Genomic DNA, 19,977 nt, shown 5'->3' on the forward strand with positions numbered 1-19,977 from the left:
GTAGGATATGATTAAGCCAAGCAACGATTATTATTATAATGATTATTATATCCTCCATTATTTCTGTTTTCCAAATAACCTAGAAATAACTTTTATGTGTGTTTCATATATAGATAGATCTCATGTCTTAAGAGTCAAATTATGTCTCCTTTTTCTTATATTGTTCTTCTGTCAGTGGAAGAAAGAAATCTGTAATAGGAAAATGTGGTACATTGACTGAAAATTCTACATGTTATAAATCTTTTGCAAATTCTGCTCTAAGACTTCACTGTGGTCTTTCCTTTCTCTCTTTTTTTCTTAACTGCAATCATATCCACCCAGATGTTTGATCCCTGAACAAGTGTGATGTGTTCAAGATGTACACTTCATTAAATGAGGATTTAACAGGAGCACCGGTGTGTGATTTTCCTTTTTGAACTACATAGAAAAGAGAAAGCCAAAACCTATGGTAATGTGACATTTAAGTTGCAAATTCAAACTGAAAAAAAAATTAGGAAATGCAAAAGTTATGGTTGTCATAGCAATTCTAGCTAAACCTCAGTATGCAAGTGTATTTCCTGAAACTCATTTACACTGTAGAATCTTTTATATTATAATAGCATATATTTTAATGGTTCATGATTCCTACTAGCATATGCATTTATATGAACACAAAACAAACTCTTTTTTGTTTATATATTTTGCTATAGTAGTTCACATACTAAAAGCTGAATCTAAAAACTGCTCCTAAATTCATGCTAAAATTTTAAATTCTGAGTAGAGTTTGTTTACTGTGTCTTCCTTTCCCATCACCAGAACATGGTGTTTGGAGTAATGCATTCAACAATGTATGAGATGATCTCATTTGGCTTCATCAGTATTGATGTCGAAGCCCTCTTGACTTGAAAATGCAACATTAAAGAATGTACAGAATGCTGGATTCTTTAATCCCAGTTGACTTTTTCATCATTTCTACATACCACATTACACATTGCGTGCGAGGTGCTTTAAAGCCCCTTTCAGCCTGGAAATACTATGATTCTCCCAACTTACAGACTTCTTACTCAAAAAACACCCTATCACTTCTCCAACCATTGTTCCACTATCCCCTATGAATACTTTTGAAATATCATTTATTTTTGTAAGACAAGACAAAATTGAAGCATCCCTCAGGCAACAAATAATAACACACATATCATATCTTTTTTTTCTCCACTAAAAGTTGTGTTTTACTTAGGGCAAAACTTGATAGAAAAGCCAAGATTTTTATGAATAACTTGAAGGCAAATTACTATAGCTCACACCTTTAGAGCTTCAAAGCATCTCAGCCAAGAAAGTGCATAACTCTAAATATACAATTTTCAGTATGTTCTATCGAACAAATCTAAAAGGGAAAGGACTTTTCAATTTCCCTGTTACTTTTAAGCATCATTCTCATTAAACATTCCCCTTTTCTAAAGGGAGATAGCAGGGCCAGGTGCTCTCAGCTTAAATCAAATCCAGCCAGCCTGCAGTTGACCTTGACATCCTGTTCATTCATATCATTTTACTCAGTATAGATAGTGCTGTGTTTACTCATCTCTGTCCCAAGGAGAACCCAGGGTTCAGACCTTATCCTGTTCCTCTATTTTGCACACCATTGCATCCTGGGCACTTCCCAAAGGGAAGCACTACATAGTAAATGCAGTTATGTATTTTTGGAATGAGTTAATGATTTATAGCCTACTAAGCCTTTGTCTCCCCAGCATGGATGCTATTATTAAATTCAGGGTAGGCACTCAGTACATTTTTGGTGAAGGAAAGAGGGTAAGAAAGCTTCTAGTAGAACTCTGAGGTGAGCAGAAAAGTTCTTTAAGACATCCAGGAGAGGAATATTGCTCCAAAGGAAATCACAGACATCAGCGACCACCAGCATGTTTGCTATTTTAGAATGTAAGATATTTGGCATTGGATTCTGAGTCCCTGGTGCCTTATACCAAAATATTCGTGGAAACATCTAAATAAAATGTTTTCCTGTGGAGTGTTTTGCAAGTCTCAACCCATATCTGGCAGTCAAAGCCCACTTGGATGTTGAGAAATGCTGTTCTGTTGCATCCAGGTGTTTGGCTGCATCAGAGCCGTTCTGTTTTCATCTGCCCTGCATTCTTACCTGGTGACACAGTCCACAGATTGAAAAAGCACACCAGGCAGAGACCATAATGACTTACCATTGTTCGAAAGAGCCTTGGGCCAAAAGTCACCATTTCATAAATGGTCTGCAAGCATTTGAAAATCAGGAGATAAGGACATATTGAGAAAACTGTTTCCACTTGGTAGAAGACTAGGGAGCCAAGGTAGGAGGTGGAGACAGGTGGGGAGTTTATTCTTCTTCCTTTCCAAAGCATCCATACTTTGCTCCATTCTAAGTCTGTGATAAACACACTGGATACTCCCGATATTCCCCTGTGGTTCTTTGTTCATTACAAGTATTAACACATTTGATCCACACAACATTATTACAACTGTCCAGTGATACTGCTATTTGCTTAGCCAGTATCCATTTCCCCCCTTTCTTCCATGTAAATAATACCGTAATTTTGTTTGGGAGTGGCAATGTGGCCAGCTAAATTAGTGAAATCCCCAGCCTTCCTTTACATAATGTGAAGGATGTTCATATGTGAATGTGATGCAGTTCTATCCAGTGAGATAGAAACAGAAGTTTTGGAAGAGGCTTGCATCATCAAATAGTAAGGTAGAACAAGCCAAGAAAAGACTTTTTTTGCTTTACCTCTTTCTATTTTCCCCCTTGCATATTCTGCCTGGAATATGAATGTCTGCAGGTGCGAAACCATCTTGAGACCATGAGAATAAAAGTTACATATTTGTTCCACACATTAAGGATGGTGACACAAAGCTAAGGAAAAAATCTGATGGCCTCTTGGAGCCATTGTTCCAACCCTGGACTGTCTACTCCTGAATTATTACCCTAGAAAAATAACCACTCTTTGAATAAGCCATTGAACTCACATTTGTCTTGTGCAGCTGAATCTAATCCCCACTGATAGAGGTAGGGACTATTTAAATCCGTATGTTTCTAGTGAGGAAACAAGACAAAAGGAGATTTAGTAACTTGGCCAAGGTCTCTCAGGCAGGAAGTGGAGGGAGTAGGATAAGCACCTAGGCCAATTGCTCCTGGACCTTTGCTTCCAGCATCCTGACCTAAGCTCTCGCTTTCTCTCTGTTTCTCTGTCTCTCTGTCTGTCTGTCTGTCTCTCTCTCTCTCTCTCTCTCTCTCTCTCTGTTTGGCTCCTACAGATCGTCAGGACCTTTGCACGTTCTTCAAACCCTGCCCCAGTCATCCCACTTCCCTGGTTCCAACAAAGAAAAAGGCAATGTCCGCAACGGGCTTCACAGCATTCAGGCTTGGCTTCACAGCATTCAGGCTTGGCTTCACAGCATTCAGGCTTAAGATAGAGAAAACTATTTCAGAAAGAAATTACTCATGATATTTTTCTCTAAGAAACACATGAAAGCTTTAAACAAAGTCCTAAACTAATAGGCTGCAAATCTGTCTTGCAGTGGGCTCGTGAAGAATGAACTGCAAATTAATGAAAAACTCTTTCATTTCTAAGGGCTAAATTACTGTCTATCATTAAGACAGCAGTTCCAAGGGGGCGCCTGGAGAGCTGTGACTTAGTCATCAATCTTCAACCATCATGCTCTCAACCTTTTCTCTCCTAGCAAAGTTTTAAGTGGACATGCATAGGTTCTGCCTCTTGATATAAATTGTTTTAATTGCTTATTAAAATTGGAAATGTACAACTATGAAAAGCGAGAAGAATGCAAATTTTCTGTTAGCAGTCTTTCTTCCAGGAAATACCCCAGCAAGTTGAGTACCCTTGGAGATGTAACTTTATCAAATAGAACACGGAAGGGAGAAATGGACAATATGTCTAAGATCTGGAAGTAGGGTTAATCCACCCACTGACCCTAAGAAACATTCCAGAGAGTGGTCATTTGGCTATATGAATGACAGCCTTTACAATGCAAAATGCTTTTCTATTCAAATAGAAATTTTCAGAGCACTAGGATTAAGTTCCAGTTGATTTTGCCAGAAGGGCCTTAGAGCAACATTTCCTAGAGGGTATAATGGTCAAATTTAGGAGCTACCATATTTTGTAGACATTTGCAATGTACATTAGCATATTAAAGAGTTTGGAGGTTTCTGCAACACAGTGACAGGTTGGATATTATTCAATATATTTAAATATATTTGAGGAAAATATTAATCTACATGGAAACTGAGAACATCATGTCTTTACCTTGTCAGGTTAATGCTTACATGAATACTTCAATAATCCTCCTCCACAGCCCCCATCCCATTCATAAAGCCCTTAGCTATGCAGGAAGTTTGAATCAATTATATACAGTCAATCCTAATTCTTTGCAGATTCGATATTCACGAATCTGCCTATTTGCCAAAATTTATGTGTAACTCCCAAGTCAATACTCCTGGTGCTTTTGTGGTCATTTGCAGACATATGCAGAGAGGCAAAAAAATTGTCTCCCAATGCATGTGTTCCCAGCTGAGGGGAACAAGGCAAGGCTTTGCCTTCTCGTTTCAGCTCTCCTACTGCAACGAGTGACCTTTTCACAGTACATTTAGTGCCACATTTTTATTTTTGTATTTTTTGTGCTTTGCTTGTTGATGAGTTCGTTGTTTAAAATACCCTTATGTGTAGTGCTGAAGTGTGATCTAGTGTTGCTAAGAACAAGAAGGCTGTGATGTGCCTACAGAGAAAATGTGTCAGATAAGCTTCATTCAGGCATGAGTTATCGTGCTGTTGGCCAATATACAATATATAAGCATGTATATATATATATATATAACAATATGCATATATACTGGGTTCCATAAGATGTTATGGAAAAACCCAAATGAACTTTTTGGCCAACCCAATGTAATGGTTAGGAATCAATAATTTATCTTAAATAAGGTGTCCTTAAATAGAAACACACATAAAACAAGGCTATGTGTTGACTGGTTGACAAAAATGTTGTGACCAGAAGCTCACACGAACCTGGCCCTGCATTTCTTCTATGAGCAATGCTTCAGTTTTGGCCAACTCAGTGTTCAGGACAGCTTTATAGAACCTGACTACCACAGACAACAAGAATCGATTTTATCTTGTCAAACTTAATCAATTTAAAAACTGTCTTCAATCACATAAGCACAAGTAACTGATAAGAAAACTTTATATATGACGCTATTCATCTTCAAGACATTTTAATATAAGACAAGCAGCGATAGAAACAAAAATATATAAAAACATTTACTGAGTCCTCACCGTGTGCCAGGCACTGTTTCAGATCTTTCACATGTATTAGCTCAAAGAATCCTTCGAATGACCTGTGAAGCAGGAACACTTTCTTGCCTATATTTTACCTGAGGAAACTGAGACACAGGGAAGCTAAGCAACCTGCCCACAGGCGCCCAGTCAGGACTCAGGGCTGGGATTTAATCCAGGCTGCCTCCAAAGCCGTGCTCGTAAAGGAGTTACATGGGCTGTGTGGAGAGAGGTAGGCGGCAAGATGCATTTTGATCCAGAGCTCAGACAGAATACATCAAAAACATTATGTCCAGCATGATAAACGCCTGCTTGAGGGTGGTAAATAATACTGGAATTGTTTCAACTGAAGAGATTCCAGCGGCAGTCACGGCATCAGATGCTGGAGGATACTATGGCTCAAGGTGGTGCTTTCTTTGTTTTGGGTTCTGAAATTTAAAGCACTTCAATTTAGGGCAAATTCAGATCAGACTAGCTTTGGAGCAATAGAAGACCCTGTGGATGAAGGGCCATGGGCAAAGTCTTTTTAATCTCTGCTACTGCTCTCCCTTAAACACTTCACCTGCACAGAAACTTGATGGGAGATTCGTGACAATCAGAGCCGGGGCAGGCAGGGTGTAAAGAGTAAGGAATAGAAAGGAATGGGCTTCGGAGTGGGTGATTGGAGAGAGGTGGAGAAACATGGAAGAAGAAAAAACTTAAACCGTAAGAATGAAAAAGCTTCACTATTTCAGTGAAGCTTTTTGTGGCCAATTTAGAATCCATTTCTCTCCCACCCCACCTAATAAACTTCTGTCTGTTCTTCAAAATTTAACGAAAACCTATGTGCTAATTAGTCTCCATGTGTCATCGCCCACCCAGCTCCGTCGTTCTCCCTTCTCTGCTGGGCCTCTGTGGGCTGTGTACACCTCCTGGCTGCTGCGCTGACCTGCGACTGGCCTCAGCTAGTGCAGAGAAGATGGGAGGAGAGAGAGCTCAGAGCAGTTCCTCCCTACCCCCCCGGCTGAACAAGTCATCCCAGTTTACCTGGGACTTTCTGGTTTCAGCAGAATCCCCCATCCCATCCCGGGAGACCCTTCAGTTCCAGGCACGCTGGTACAGTTGGCCACCCTACCTACTTCTCCCTACTTGGGCACAATGTCTCTGAGTGTCTCCATCCTTCCGTGACCACAGCTCTCATCAGGGGAGCCCTCCTCCATGCCTCCATGTTTCAAGTCTCACTGGGTCCTAGTTAATGCATTTCCTTACCTCATCCCTTTGACCTGCAGCTGGAATCTAGGTGCCACACTCCGCACTTGTTCGTTCCCCAAAGCCTGCCCAACTTTCACCTTCCTTTCGCGGAAGTCTCCATCTGAACCGTCCAGAGTGGATTCTATTTCTGCCATCACAATGAATGAGGCTACTCTCATGACCTTATTCAGAATTCACATCCCATCTCCTTTCCTTCCCCTCCCAGAGACCTCCTGTAACACTGGAGATGCCCCTATATTCTGCCTCTTCTTGGCAACACTTGTTTGCATATCATCTCTTTGTGGGTAGAGACTGTGCCCAGTAGTCCTCTGTAGCCCTCACGGCATTTAGCGCAGAGCTGGACATCACGTGCCCAGTCGTCGGTTGAGGAGTGGGTGGCTGAGAGCACGAGTGAATGACCCTACAATGGCCTTGCATCGAGCACCACACTGCCTGCTGCTTTCACTCCTGCGCCACTCTTTAGTTTGTAGTTTTGACTAGGTTGAGATGTTTTCTTCCAAATCTCTGATGTGGTGCGAAAAAGGTATGAATTAAAGTTTAAAAGACTATACTTATTGTGGTGGACAGAATAATGGTCCCCCAGAGATGTCATGTCCTAATCCTCAGAACCTGTGAAAATGTTAGGCTTAGTGGCAAAGGAAAATTAAGGTTGCTAATCAGGCAACCTTCAGATGGGAGGAGCATTCTGGATAACACAGGTGGGCCCAATGTGATCACATGGTCCTTAAAAGCATAAGAGAAGCAGCAGGAGAGTCAGTGTCAGAGGCTGAGTGAGCTCTGAAGGTGTTATGCTGCTGGCTTTGAAGATGGAAGAAGGGGCCACATGGCAGGGGATGTGGACAGCTTCTAGAAACTGGGAAACGTAAGGAAACGGGTCGTCCCCCAGAGCCTCCAGAAAGAAAGCTGCCCTGCTGACACCTTGATTTCAATGCACTGAGACCCATTGTGGACTTCTGACCTGACGTCCAGAACTGTAAGGTAACTAATTTGTATTTTAAGCTACTAAGTTTATGGTAATTTGTTACAGGAGCAGTAGAAAACTGAGTCAGGAACCAAAAAGTAATTGTGCTCTTTCAACACGGATATTGGGTTGATTTCATAGCCAAGTCTTGTAGAATTAAAAAACTCGTTAAACTTGCTTATCATTTGATTTATGTCTTAACTCTACAGTGTGATTTTTATAAGTATAAATTCGTAGTCTTTTTTGAAGAAAGCTTAGAAACATCTGATGAATGTTAGAGTTGGATTATCGGCTTTGTAGAAAGTTGAAAACTGCTTGTTCCTTATTTTCTGCTCCACGAATGGCTACCTAGGATCTCTCTTGCAGATCTTTCCACTTTGGCCTCTGTGATTTTCCCTCCTGTAGCTCATCCACAGTTAATTTGTTGATTAAGTCGTTGACTCAATAATCCTGAGTTTCCAGACTGCAGGATGGAGTCCTGATGACACTCAGCTGAGCTCAACACGCACACTGTCCGCTCATGCTCGCCTCCCCCTTCCAAAGAAATTTTATCTTAGGCTTTCTGGCCATAGACAGTGCTAAACTTCCTACAACAAAGAATTACCCGTCCAAAATATCAGTGATGCCGAGGTAGAGAAACCCTGGTCTCCATGGTGTACTGATTCCTTTATTACTTACTTCATCATTTTAAAACCAAATATTTGCTGAATATCTACTGTGCTCTAGACCCTACATAAAAATTTGATTTTAGAGAACTTATAGCCTTGTCTGTGAAGAAGTCACATTAACAGTGACAGTTAAGAGCAATGGTGTAATTACTAAAATATAAGCTCTGCGAGGTCAGGGAACCACTTTACTGACGTATCCCTGGCACCTTGTAAATTCTCAAAAAATACTTGTTATTTGAATGAAGTATTTTATGTGGAGAGAGATGCACGAGAGTCTAGGGAACCCAGAGAGAGGATTTCTATCCTGAACTAAGAGGGTCAGAATTAGCATCCTGGAGAAGATTGTCCAGGCAAAGGAAGGGGATGGGGTGGTGGAGGGGCGGGAATAGTCATGAGGGCTAAAGAGAGGTGATTTCGGACAGATCAGTTTGGGCACCATGATAGGACAACGTGCAGTCTCGTTACTTAGCTTTTCACTTGTGTGTTCATGTCCTATCTCTCTAGTTCCTAGTGTAAGCAGTTTGAGCATCGGGATTGTGTCTAATCCTTTAGCAGAGTGTATCCCCTCCCTCTCTTGCAAGACAGTGCAAGAGCACTGTCTTGCACACAGCAGGTGATTAATAAGTGATTGTTTATTAACCAGTATAATTCACTATAAGAAGAAATAAACAACAGCACCTCCAAATACATTATGGTACATGCATATTTACAAATATAGCTTATCCTATGAAATAGGTGAGTTCTAAACCAATGTATGTACATTAAATTTTGTAAATTTTAAATTCCAGCAAATAGCTACAAAGTAATCATAGTTTATTGGGTAATGCACAATATTTTTGTGATGGTGAAATTTGCCCCCATGTCCTGGATCTGTTTTTTGTGTATAATTTGGCTGTGGTAGATCCAGAACGGTAGGCTTTAAGATGAAAAAGAAGCATGAGCAAAGCCTCAGTAGGCTGTGGGACAGTATTCAGCAGCCTAATTCATACCTATATCTTGAGTTCCAGAAGGAAAGAAGGAGACTGAAATGGTATTTGAGGAAATAATGGTTGGACAATTTTCGAAATTTGATGAAGACTAAACCCACCAGTCCAAGAATCTCAATGAAACCTAAGCAGGATAAGCACAAAAACAAAAAACCTAAGCACAGTAGTATTAAAATCAAATTGTGGAAAACCAGGAATAAAGAGTCTTGAGCATTCTACTTTTAGCTGCTGGTCCTCAGTTTTCTTTCATCTGTAAAATGGGTCTAATATCCATTTTGGTTTTTTCTAATAGTGGAGGCAGGTATGTAGAGTAAACAACATGTATTTAAGACCCCCATGATGTGGTGATTCTCAGCAAAGGCTCAAGAACAGCCTGTGTCCCAAACTCGGCTTAAGGAGTCTCTGGCAGGTTACTTAAGCTCTCTGTGCCTTGGTTTTCTCATTGGTAAGAGAGGATTATAACGATCCTACCTATAGGGATGTGAGGGTTAAATGAGGTGATGACTATAAGATACAATAATGCCTGAAAATAGCTAGTGTTCAATAAATGTCAGCTTCTATTCAATGAGAAGCAAACAACCATGTTCTAGCACTAACGTGATGTGTTTCCAGAAGGAATGCTAAGTACAGTGTTTTTCTCAGTGCAGCTCAGGTTTAGGCACTGAGGCAGACTTGCACAGTACATAGGACCGGCTAAAACTGTGTTCCTGTGGCTGTGTTCCTGAGGTTCATCCGCAGGCTGCGCCTACGACATCCCAAAGCGCAGACTCAGCTCCAGGCTCCTTGGGTAGAGAAAGTGCTGTGCTTTGGTAAAGGAAAGAATCCAGCATCTCCTTGGGGACTGAACTTGCAAGTCCAGGCAGAATCTAGTTTCCCTTAGGATCTCCTGAAAAATTATCTATTTTTGCAACCAGCAAATCTTTAAAAATAGAATAGTCTTTTAAAAAAAACTTTTTTCTTCCCCCAAAGAGTAAAAAAGGAATTTAAAAACTATAATATTAATGCTGAAATAAAAATTAAAACACTATCCCCTGGAACTTTTATAATCACTTTTGTCTCTGCCAGCTTTCATGAGCTTCAGAATTGTAGGTTTGATTTGAGTTGTCAGTCAGTATTCATCCATTGGGGTAAAATGTCCCACGTAAACAAACACACAGATAAAAGAGGGTCAGCATTGCTCCTTGCACAAGAAAAAATGACTGCCGATTCACATAAAGGGAGATCTGTCCGTCATTCTGTCACCAAGATCCATCTTGCTTTGTTGGATTTGGCATCTGTTTTTTTTTTTTTAATATCTTTATTGGGGTATAATTGCTTTACAATGGTGTGTTATTTTCTGCTTTATAACAAAGTGAATCAGTTATACATATACATATGTTCCCATATCTCTTCCCTCTTGCATCTCCCTCCCTCCCACCCTCCCTATCCCACCCCTCCAGGCGGCCACAAAGCACCGAGCTGATTTGGCATCTTAGTAAAGCCCTTTTATCTTAAAAAGACTAGGGTCTAGTTCAGCAAGACCTTGCTTAGGGTGTCATTTTGAACTTATACCGTTTCATATCATCATGGGGCAAAGGGGTTTGGATCGACATCTTGCTTCCCGCCGATTTTATTGACAGCGTTGAGAATCTCATCTCGGAGGAGTGAAAGTTAAGTGTATTATTGACAACATATAAATAAGAGAAGATTAGTGCCTTTCCTGGTGAAATAAAAACGACCTCACTTTCAAAAAAGCCTGTTTGAAACTGACTGCTCATGACTGTATACAACTGACACTTGGAGTTATTCCATCTTCCCCTAAAGTATAGGCAAACTGTCTTAGTCAAGGTTCTCTTGGTTGCAAGTAATTGACACCAACTGAAATTTACTTGAGGGGAAAACATGCACTTATTGGAAAGTTACTGAGTTTGCTTCCAGAATTCAGGTGAGACTGGGCCTGTCAAGTAACTGCAACCAGAGCCAGAAAGGGAACAGGAATCCAGCTGTCCCTCTCTCAGTTCCTTGTCTCTGGTTCTCTGTGTGTCTCTGTTCTTTCTCTACTGTGCAATTTTTTTAAACTTTTTTTATTGAAGTAGAGTTGATTTACAATGTTATGTTAGTTTTAGGTGTACAGCAACGTGATTCAGTTTATCTATCTATCTATCTATGTTTTTTTCAGATTCTTTTCCATTGTGGTTTATCACAGGATACTGAGCATATTTCCCTGTGCTATACAGTAGGTCTTTGTTGTTTATCTATTTTACACAGATATCTATTTGTGTATCTGCTAATCCCAAACTCCTAATTTATTCCTCCCCACCTTCCCCTTTGGTAATAAGTTTGTTTTCTATGTCTGTGAGTCTGTTTCTGTTTTGTAAATAAGTTCATTTGTATCATATTGTAGATTTCACATATTAGTGGTATATGGTATTTGTCTTTCTCTTTCTGACTTACTTCACTTAGTATGATAATCTCTAGGTCCATCCATGTTGCTGCAAGTGGGATTATTTCATTCTTTTTTATGACTAATATTCCATTGTATATATGTATCACATCTTCTTTATCCATTCATCTGTTGATGGACACTTAAGTTGCTTCCATGTCTTGGCTATTGTAAATAGTGCTGTGATGAACATTAGGGTGCATGTGTCATTTCAAATTAGTTTTTGTCATTTCCAGATATCTGCCCAGGAATGGGCTTGCTGGATCATATGGTAACTCTATTTTTAGTTTTTTAAGGAATCTCCATACTGTTCTTTTCTGAGCAATTTTTCACCATCTCCTTGCCCACATGGCAGAAAGTGTCCAACCTACAGCTCCCTCAGTTACATTCACTTGGTCACATCCACAGGCAGAAATGAATGAGTTATCTCTGAATTCCAACTCTGAGTTACTAGGAGTCAAACCTTCCTAGTGAGCTCAGATCAGATGTCCTCTGTTGGTCTAATAAGTATCGTCAGTGTGGGTACATAGTCTGGGGGACAGGATGTGTGACCCAGCATGGATATCTGAGCCCCATTTCTGTGAGCAATTAGTCGGCTGTAGACTGAAAAAAATGCACAACCTAAAAATTGAGAATTATATTTTATTTGGTGGACAAAACTGAGGACTTAAGCCCGGGACGCAGCCTCTCAGATTGCTCTGAGGGACTGCTCGGGAGAGGTAAGGGAGGAGCTGGGATATATAGGAGTTTTTGCAACAAAGACTAACTAGGTAGTTGGAACTTCAAAAGATTACTGTTAATCAGAAAAATAGACATCTCAAGTTAATGAATTTAACACTTTTCTATGTATGAAGGATTCAAGAGTCTGGGCTCGTTGAAATCATTCCTTTGATTAAGAACCTTAGCTATCTGGTGCCAGTTCTTTCCCATCCTGAGTCCCCTCAGGGTGCACAGTTGGGGGCAGCTGCAGTGGCTGAGGGCATGGCAGCGGGCAGCCTGTTTGTCTCCATCCTGAGTTCCGTCAGGGCTCACTCTTGGGTCAGCTACAAGTGGCTTGATGGGTGCAATATCCTTTGTTTACCAATATGGCAGGCAACATTTCTCATTCACAAGGCAGTTCTCAGAGAGAAGGGAGATATTTAGCAGATATGTGCACAAACATTAAAAGAGTTGCTTTTTTTACATAGTAATAGCTATAAAAGATGATGTCTACTCAGCAAAGAATTCAACTCTTTTATTCCACCAAACTGTAGCTAAGGAGAAGGCCCCACAGTCAACCCTGGGCCAGCCTGAGAGAGGCCTTGGTGTGGAGAAAGGTGACTTGAAAGAGGCCAGATCTACAATTGTTAGGAAAGCACAGCTTGCCATCTCTGGGTCTCCTGACACTCTTCAATGGCCAGACAGCAGAGTTTTTATGGAATTCTTTCTGCAGTTCGTGGAAATTTGCGTGCAAACCTAAATATTAGCAAAGATAAAATTTTATCTAGAACTTTGCACTGTTTATTTTTTAAAGCATTAAAATTTATAGCTAAGCTGAAGTTGGTTTAAAGTGCAATAAAACACGGGTTATTCCCTTGAGATAATACTCTGGGAAGATACAAAGCAGCTGATAAAGCCTTAAGGCATTTTCCATCTTGATGTGTTGACTTGATGGTGAATTTAAACCTTCACCACGGTATCTTTCAGAATGTTGTTATGTATTTGGGGGAATTATGTATCTGCCTCCCTCCGATTTTTATCCTCAACTCATTCAGGATAAACTGGCTCTTCAGTGTCTCTGTAACTTCCCAAATTCCACAGCACCTGTGATGGACTCCAGGTCTCTCGAAGTAGCTTTTATAAATCATTTATGTTAAAAATTATCCATCCATTTTAGAGATACAGACTGAATTATACTGGGATAAAATTGCATGATGTGTGAGATTTGCCTTAAATACTTCAGTAAAGAAAAACAAAAAGGGCACTGATGAAGCTAATGTGGTAAGGTCTAAATAATAGGTAAATAGGGATGTATTGCACTATTCTCTCTGCTTTTGTGGATATTTAAAAATTTGAACAACAGTAAAATACTTTAATAACACAAAACAACATGATCCTGCCCAGCCATTCTTCTGATGTTAGAATTCCTCCGTAATACTCCTGGCCATCTGTTGTTGAGCTTCTGTTTAAAAATCACCAGGTCAGGGAATTCATTATCTTCTAAGGCAGTCCATTCCATCTGAGGACAATTGTGACTATTTCACACTGCATTAACATTTATTTATCTGAATCAACTATTACCCCACACTTTTACTACCAGTACTGGCAAAAAAAATTGTCAAATCAACTTCCTCAGAACTCTAGAAATTAGCCAAAGGTTTGTAACAATCCAGGGATAGTTTAAGAAAGACAGACCAATATCAGTAAAAACAACAAGCTTTGTGGCATTTTAACTTGCTCTATTCCCATCCCCTTCTTGGTTTCCTTGAAAACCAACATTTCCACAGTCACGTGGAAAGCAGCAACCTAGCAGCCTCTGGAGGTGACAGAAAGAGGTTGACGATCCTCCAAAGCCCTACTTCCAGAGAATTGTCATTATTCTGTCTAGCAGTTCCCTGGAAAACTCCACTTGCATGGCTTGTCTTCATTTGACCTGACTCAGAGCTCTGCCCATGGACGACGGATTTGCCTCCAGTGGTGTTTGTTGAAAATGATAGGTGTCAATCGTTTAATGATTCAGCTGCCTGAGGTAGTGGGCAGCTGGTAAGTTGGGGCAAATGGTAAGCTGACTAAAAAAAGTTAAAACAAAAAGCTGGAGGATGAGATATCTATAAAAAGGTTTGGAAAACTCCCACATGTTCCTGGGGAATCTAGAAGACCACACATATATGTAGTGCTGTGCACATGCCCAGGGCTGTGTGCATACTTTGGAGAGACCTGAGAAAGCCTTAAGCACACATATGTATGTCTGACCTTGAGACTCATCTCAGGCCATAGTGAAGGATAAGGCAGAGTGGCAAACTGAGTGGTGAAGGCATACCACAGGCACACACCCAGAACACCTCAGCAATGGCTGGGAGACTTACCGGTTGCAGGTATTTAAGGGGATCTCTGTGCAAACATTAGCTGACCACTGAAGCAACCAAGCAGAGACTTCTGTGGCTGCAGAGGACAAAGAACCGAGACTTTAGAGAACTGTTCTAGAAAACTCGCTCGACAAACAGCAACAGCAGCAATAACTGATAAACTCTGGGGAAGCAGGAGAATCTAATTTCCAGAAATGCCGCACTATATTGTTAAAAACATCCATTGTCAACAACAAATTTTGATACAGACAAACTGTCAACTTAAAAAATGCACAATATGAGAGTTGTGAGTTTAAGTTTTATTCAGGGACCTTGCTGAGGACTATAGCCTGGAGAGCCTCTCAGTAGCTCTGAGGGAACTGCTCCCCAGAGGTAGGGGAGAAGCCAGTATGTATATGATTTTTAGCCAGAGAATACGTGGTGTCAGGCATACATCTTGAATAAAAGATGACTGCTAGTCACAAAGAATAGAAATCTCAAGTTAATGACTTTAGTGCTTTTGTATGCATGTATGTATGTGCTATGACTGGACTGCTTTCTTCTAATGGTAGCCAGTAAAGTCTCTGGACCCCTACTACTCTTACTAGTCTGTTACGGTCTAGGACATGATTCTCCCTTGTTGCTTCTTCCCATATCTAGAGTTGTACTATTATAGTCATTTTGATCTTATATAGAACTATATATTTAGTGAATCATTTCAAGTCACTTAGTCATCATTTTTGTCAGATGGTTAGTTACACATTGAGTAATAGAAGAAGCAACAATCTCACAAAATAGGCAGAATACAAGTAATATAACTAGTAGCATTAATAAGGTCATAAGTAAGAATTTAAGTCAAGAATTTCAGAACCAAACCAGGTCCTTAAAAGATCACTAAGACTAGGAAGATGATCACTTAAGGCAGAAATCTGATTTTTCATGTGAGTCATTAAATGCATTATATTCTCTAGTATGACTTAATTGTTGCCAACATAAGGGGGCCTTTAAACTTAAATGACCAGAGCTTGGTGTTATCTATATAAATCCATCCCATAATTGAGGGAGAACCCCTCCTGATAATTGGGAAGTTATGTTTGTTTGTTTGTTTTACCAAAACTTAGCTCATTGCTCTGACCAAGCTTGAGTAACTTTTAAAGAAAATTTATCTTTATGGTCAAGGTCAGAGCAAATATTATTGATAGGCCAAATGAGGGGATACCACCTACTAATATCAATAGTGGCTCGAACAGATATATAACTCCCTTCCTCTAAAATAAATTTTCTAAGTGTCATCCAATCAGAGGCTTGGAGAAGAGAAGTCCACCAAGGTAAACCAGAAGTACTGGACGTAGGTAATTGACCACAAATCCAGAAGTTAGGTTAATTTTAAAAACCTGTATGTGTAGGATCATGCCTATGATAGAAAAACATTGGCTTATATGCAAGTCTAAGAAGTCAAGAAAACATAAATAATCATACAGGTCAGGTCCAGAATCTTGGGATAGCTATCTATTTCTGATGTTGTCATCTTGTCCTGGTGTGGGTGTTGTTTCTTCTCTGAGCATTGTTTTAAAGTGAGTTTGAGGTCAGCAGTCCTCCCTATAGATCAGTCTGGCGCAGGGGTCCTTTTTAGGTGGGAAATATAAATCTGAGAGTCAATTCCCTTCAGTTTTGCTGGGCATGAGCTAGTTAAGGGTACCTGATAAGGGCCCTTCCATCTATGTTGGAGAGAGTGCTTTGAATGGTGTCTTTTTCAGCATACATGATTATGACCTGGTTGTAGGTCATGGGACATCTGATCTTCATCTAAAGATAGAATACTGTGATAAACTTCAGAAACAAGCTTAGAATGTCCTTTTAATAATTCAATTAAACTTTTGCAATAATGTAACATAGCAACAAGGAGCCATCGAGGAATGAGTCTTAGTAAATAGTAATATCTCAAAGACAATTAACAGCACTAGAACTTAATATCCACAAAACTATGTTACTGAAAGATAGTTTTTCTCTAAAAATCACCCTCATTTCTACCAAAGATAGCCAAATTAAGACATTCTCAAGGCTAGTCCATATCCTGGGCCATAAAATAAGTCTTACTAAATTTAAAAGGATTGATATCATAGAAAGTTTGTTCTCCAACCACAACAGAATAAAATTAGAAATCAAAAATAGAAGAATATTTGGCACATTTGCAAATATATGGATATGAAACAACACATTCCTAAATAATCAATACGTCAAAGAAATCACAAGGGGAATTACAAAATACATTGAACTAAAACTAAAACTCAACAAAACTTATAGGATACTGCTAAAATAGTGTTTAGAGAGAAATTTATACCTGTAAACACCTATATGTTTTTAAAAGATATCAATAACTTAACATTCTACCTTAAGAAACAAAAAACATTCTAAACACGAATTAACCAGAAGGAAGGAAATAATAAAGGTTAGAGTGGAAATACATGAAACAGAATAGAAAAACAGTGGAGAATATTAACAAAGCAGAAGTTTGTCTTCAAAAATATAAACAAAATTAACCTTTAGTCTTATCAAGCAAAAAAAAAAAAATTCACATTACTAAAACTAGGAATGGAAAACGGGACACCCCTACAGCCTTTACAGAAATAAAAAGGATTATAAGACAATACCAGTGTGTGTGGAGAGAGAGAGGGAGATTTATTATAAGGAATTGGCTCATTCAGGGAGGCTGACAAGTCCCAAGATCTGTAGTCACAAGCTAGAGACCCAGGAGAGCCAATGATATAGTTCCAGTTCAAGTCTGAAGGCTTGAGAACCAGGAAAAGTAATGGTATTCTTCTAGTCCAAATTCCAGCAGGTTCAAGACCCAGAGATAGCTGATGTTTCAGTGTGAGGCCAAAGGCAGGAAAGGACCAATGTTCCAGCTCAAGGCAGTCAGGCAGGAGGAGTTCAGTCTTCCTCATGGGACAGTCAGTCTTTTTGTACAATTCAGATTGTAAATTGGTTGGTAATCCAAAAATATCCTACAACCTACAGAATGGGAAAAAATATTTGCAAATCATTTATCTGATAAGGGATTAACATCCAAAATATATAAAGAACTCATACAACTCAATAGCAAAAAACCAAACAATCCAGATAAAAAATGGGCAGAGGAAACTAAATAGATATTTTTCCAGAGAAGACATACAAATGGCCAACAGGTATATAGAAAGGTTTTCAACATTACTAATCATCAGGGAACTGCAAATGAAAACCACAGTGAAACTATCACCTCACACCTGTTAGAATGGCTGTCATCAAAAAGACAAAAGATAAGTGTTGGCAAGGATGTGGAAAAAAGGAAACCTTTGAGCACTGTTGGTGGGAATGTAAATTGATACAGCCACTATGGAAAACAGTGTGGCAGTTCCTCAAAAACTTAAAATAGAACTACCCTATAATTGAGCAATTCCACTTCTAGGTATTTATCCAAAGGAAATGAAAACACTAACTCAAAAAGATGTATGCACCCCCATGTTCATTGAAGAATTATTCACAATAGCCACAACATGGAAACAACCTAAGAGTCCGTCAGTGGATGAATAAAGAAAATCTGATATATGTATATACACATACAATGTGGAATATTATTCAGCTATGAGAAATAAGGAAATCCTGCCATTTGTGACATTGGATGGACCTTCAGGGCATTATGCTAAGTGAAATAAGCCAGTCAAAGAAAGACAAATACTACATGACATCACTTTTATGTGGAATCTAAAAAAAAAAAACATTCAAACTCATCAGAACAGAGAATGGAAAAGTGCTTGGGATCGAGGAGGTGGGGAAATGGGGAGAAGCTGGTAAAAAGAGTACAATTTACAGTTATAAAGTGAATAAATTCTGAGGATCTAATATGAAACGTGGCTATAGCTGATAACACTATATTATAAGATTGAAACTTGGTAAGAGAGTAGAATGTAAATGTTCTCATTAAAAAAAAAGTGAGGTGATGGGTGTGTTAACCAACTAGATGGTGGAAATCCTTCCTCAATGTATACGTATATCAAATCACCACAATGTACAATTTAAATATCTTACAATTGTATTTGTCAATTATGCCTCAATAAAGCTGAAAATTTTTTTCTACAAAGAAGAGTTCAGTCCCATATGGCTTCACTCATGAATTTTATGAAATGTTTAAAAAGAATGAACTCTCAGTTCCTAAAAAAACTAAACACAGAATTATCATATGACTGAGATTTTCTAATCCTATGTATATACTCATAGGAATTGAAGGCAAGGATTTAAACAAATACTTGTATGCCAATATTTATTACAGTGTTGTTTACAGTAGCTAAAAGGTAGAAATAACCCATGTCTCAATCAACAGATGAATGAATAAACAAAATGTGATATATACATCCAGAGAAGCATTATTCAGCCTTTAAAAGGAATCAAGTTCTGATACATGCCACAATATAGATGAATCACAAAAATATTATCCTATATGAAATAAGCCAGACATGTTAAGAAAATAATACAAGGAGGAAATATTTCCCAACTCATTCTATAAGGCCACAGTTACTCTGGCACCCAAACCAAAGAAATCACAAGAAAGGAAAAGTACAGATCGATATCCCTTGCAAATATAGACATAAATCTCCTCAGAAAAACACACGTGAACTAAATCCAGCAACATTTAAAAAGGATTATACACCAGGACCAAATGGGATTTATTTCAGGAATGAAAGATTGGTTTAACTTACAAAAATCAATCAATGTAATGCACCATATTAATGGAATAAGGAACAAAAACCACATGATCATCTCAATTGATGCAGAAAAAGACATTTGACAAGATCCAACAACCTTTCATGATAACAACACTCAACAAATTAGGAATAGAAAGGAATTTTTCAAACTGTTAAAAGCCATCTAAAAAACTCAGAGCCAGCACTATACTTGATGGTGAAATACTGAAACTTTTTCCTCTGAGATCCAGAACAGGACAGGATGTACAATCTTGTCACTTGTATTCATCATTTTATTGGAGGTCCTAACCAGTGGAATCAGGCAAGAAAAAGAAAGAAAAGGTATCAAAATTGGAAGGGAAAAAAGTAACACTATCTCTATTTGCAAATGACATGATCCTGTATAGAAAATACTAAGGAACTCCAAAAAGCTATTAAAATTAATAGTGTGGCAAGATCAATATGCAACAGCTAATTGTTTTTCTGTACACCAGCAATGAACAATTTGAAAATGAAGTTAAGAAAGCAATTTTATTTATGAAAGCATCAAAAAGAATAAAATAGGAATAATTTTAACAAGTGCAAGACTTGTGTACTGAAGTCTACAAAACATCACTGAAA

The sequence above is a fragment of the Delphinapterus leucas genome, chromosome 6, assembly GCF_059928025.1.
Source record: "Delphinapterus leucas isolate spDelLeu-1000000601 "Yukka" chromosome 6, BTC_Dleu_Yukka2, whole genome shotgun sequence".
In the NCBI taxonomy this organism is placed as follows: domain Eukaryota; kingdom Metazoa; phylum Chordata; class Mammalia; order Artiodactyla; family Monodontidae; genus Delphinapterus; species Delphinapterus leucas.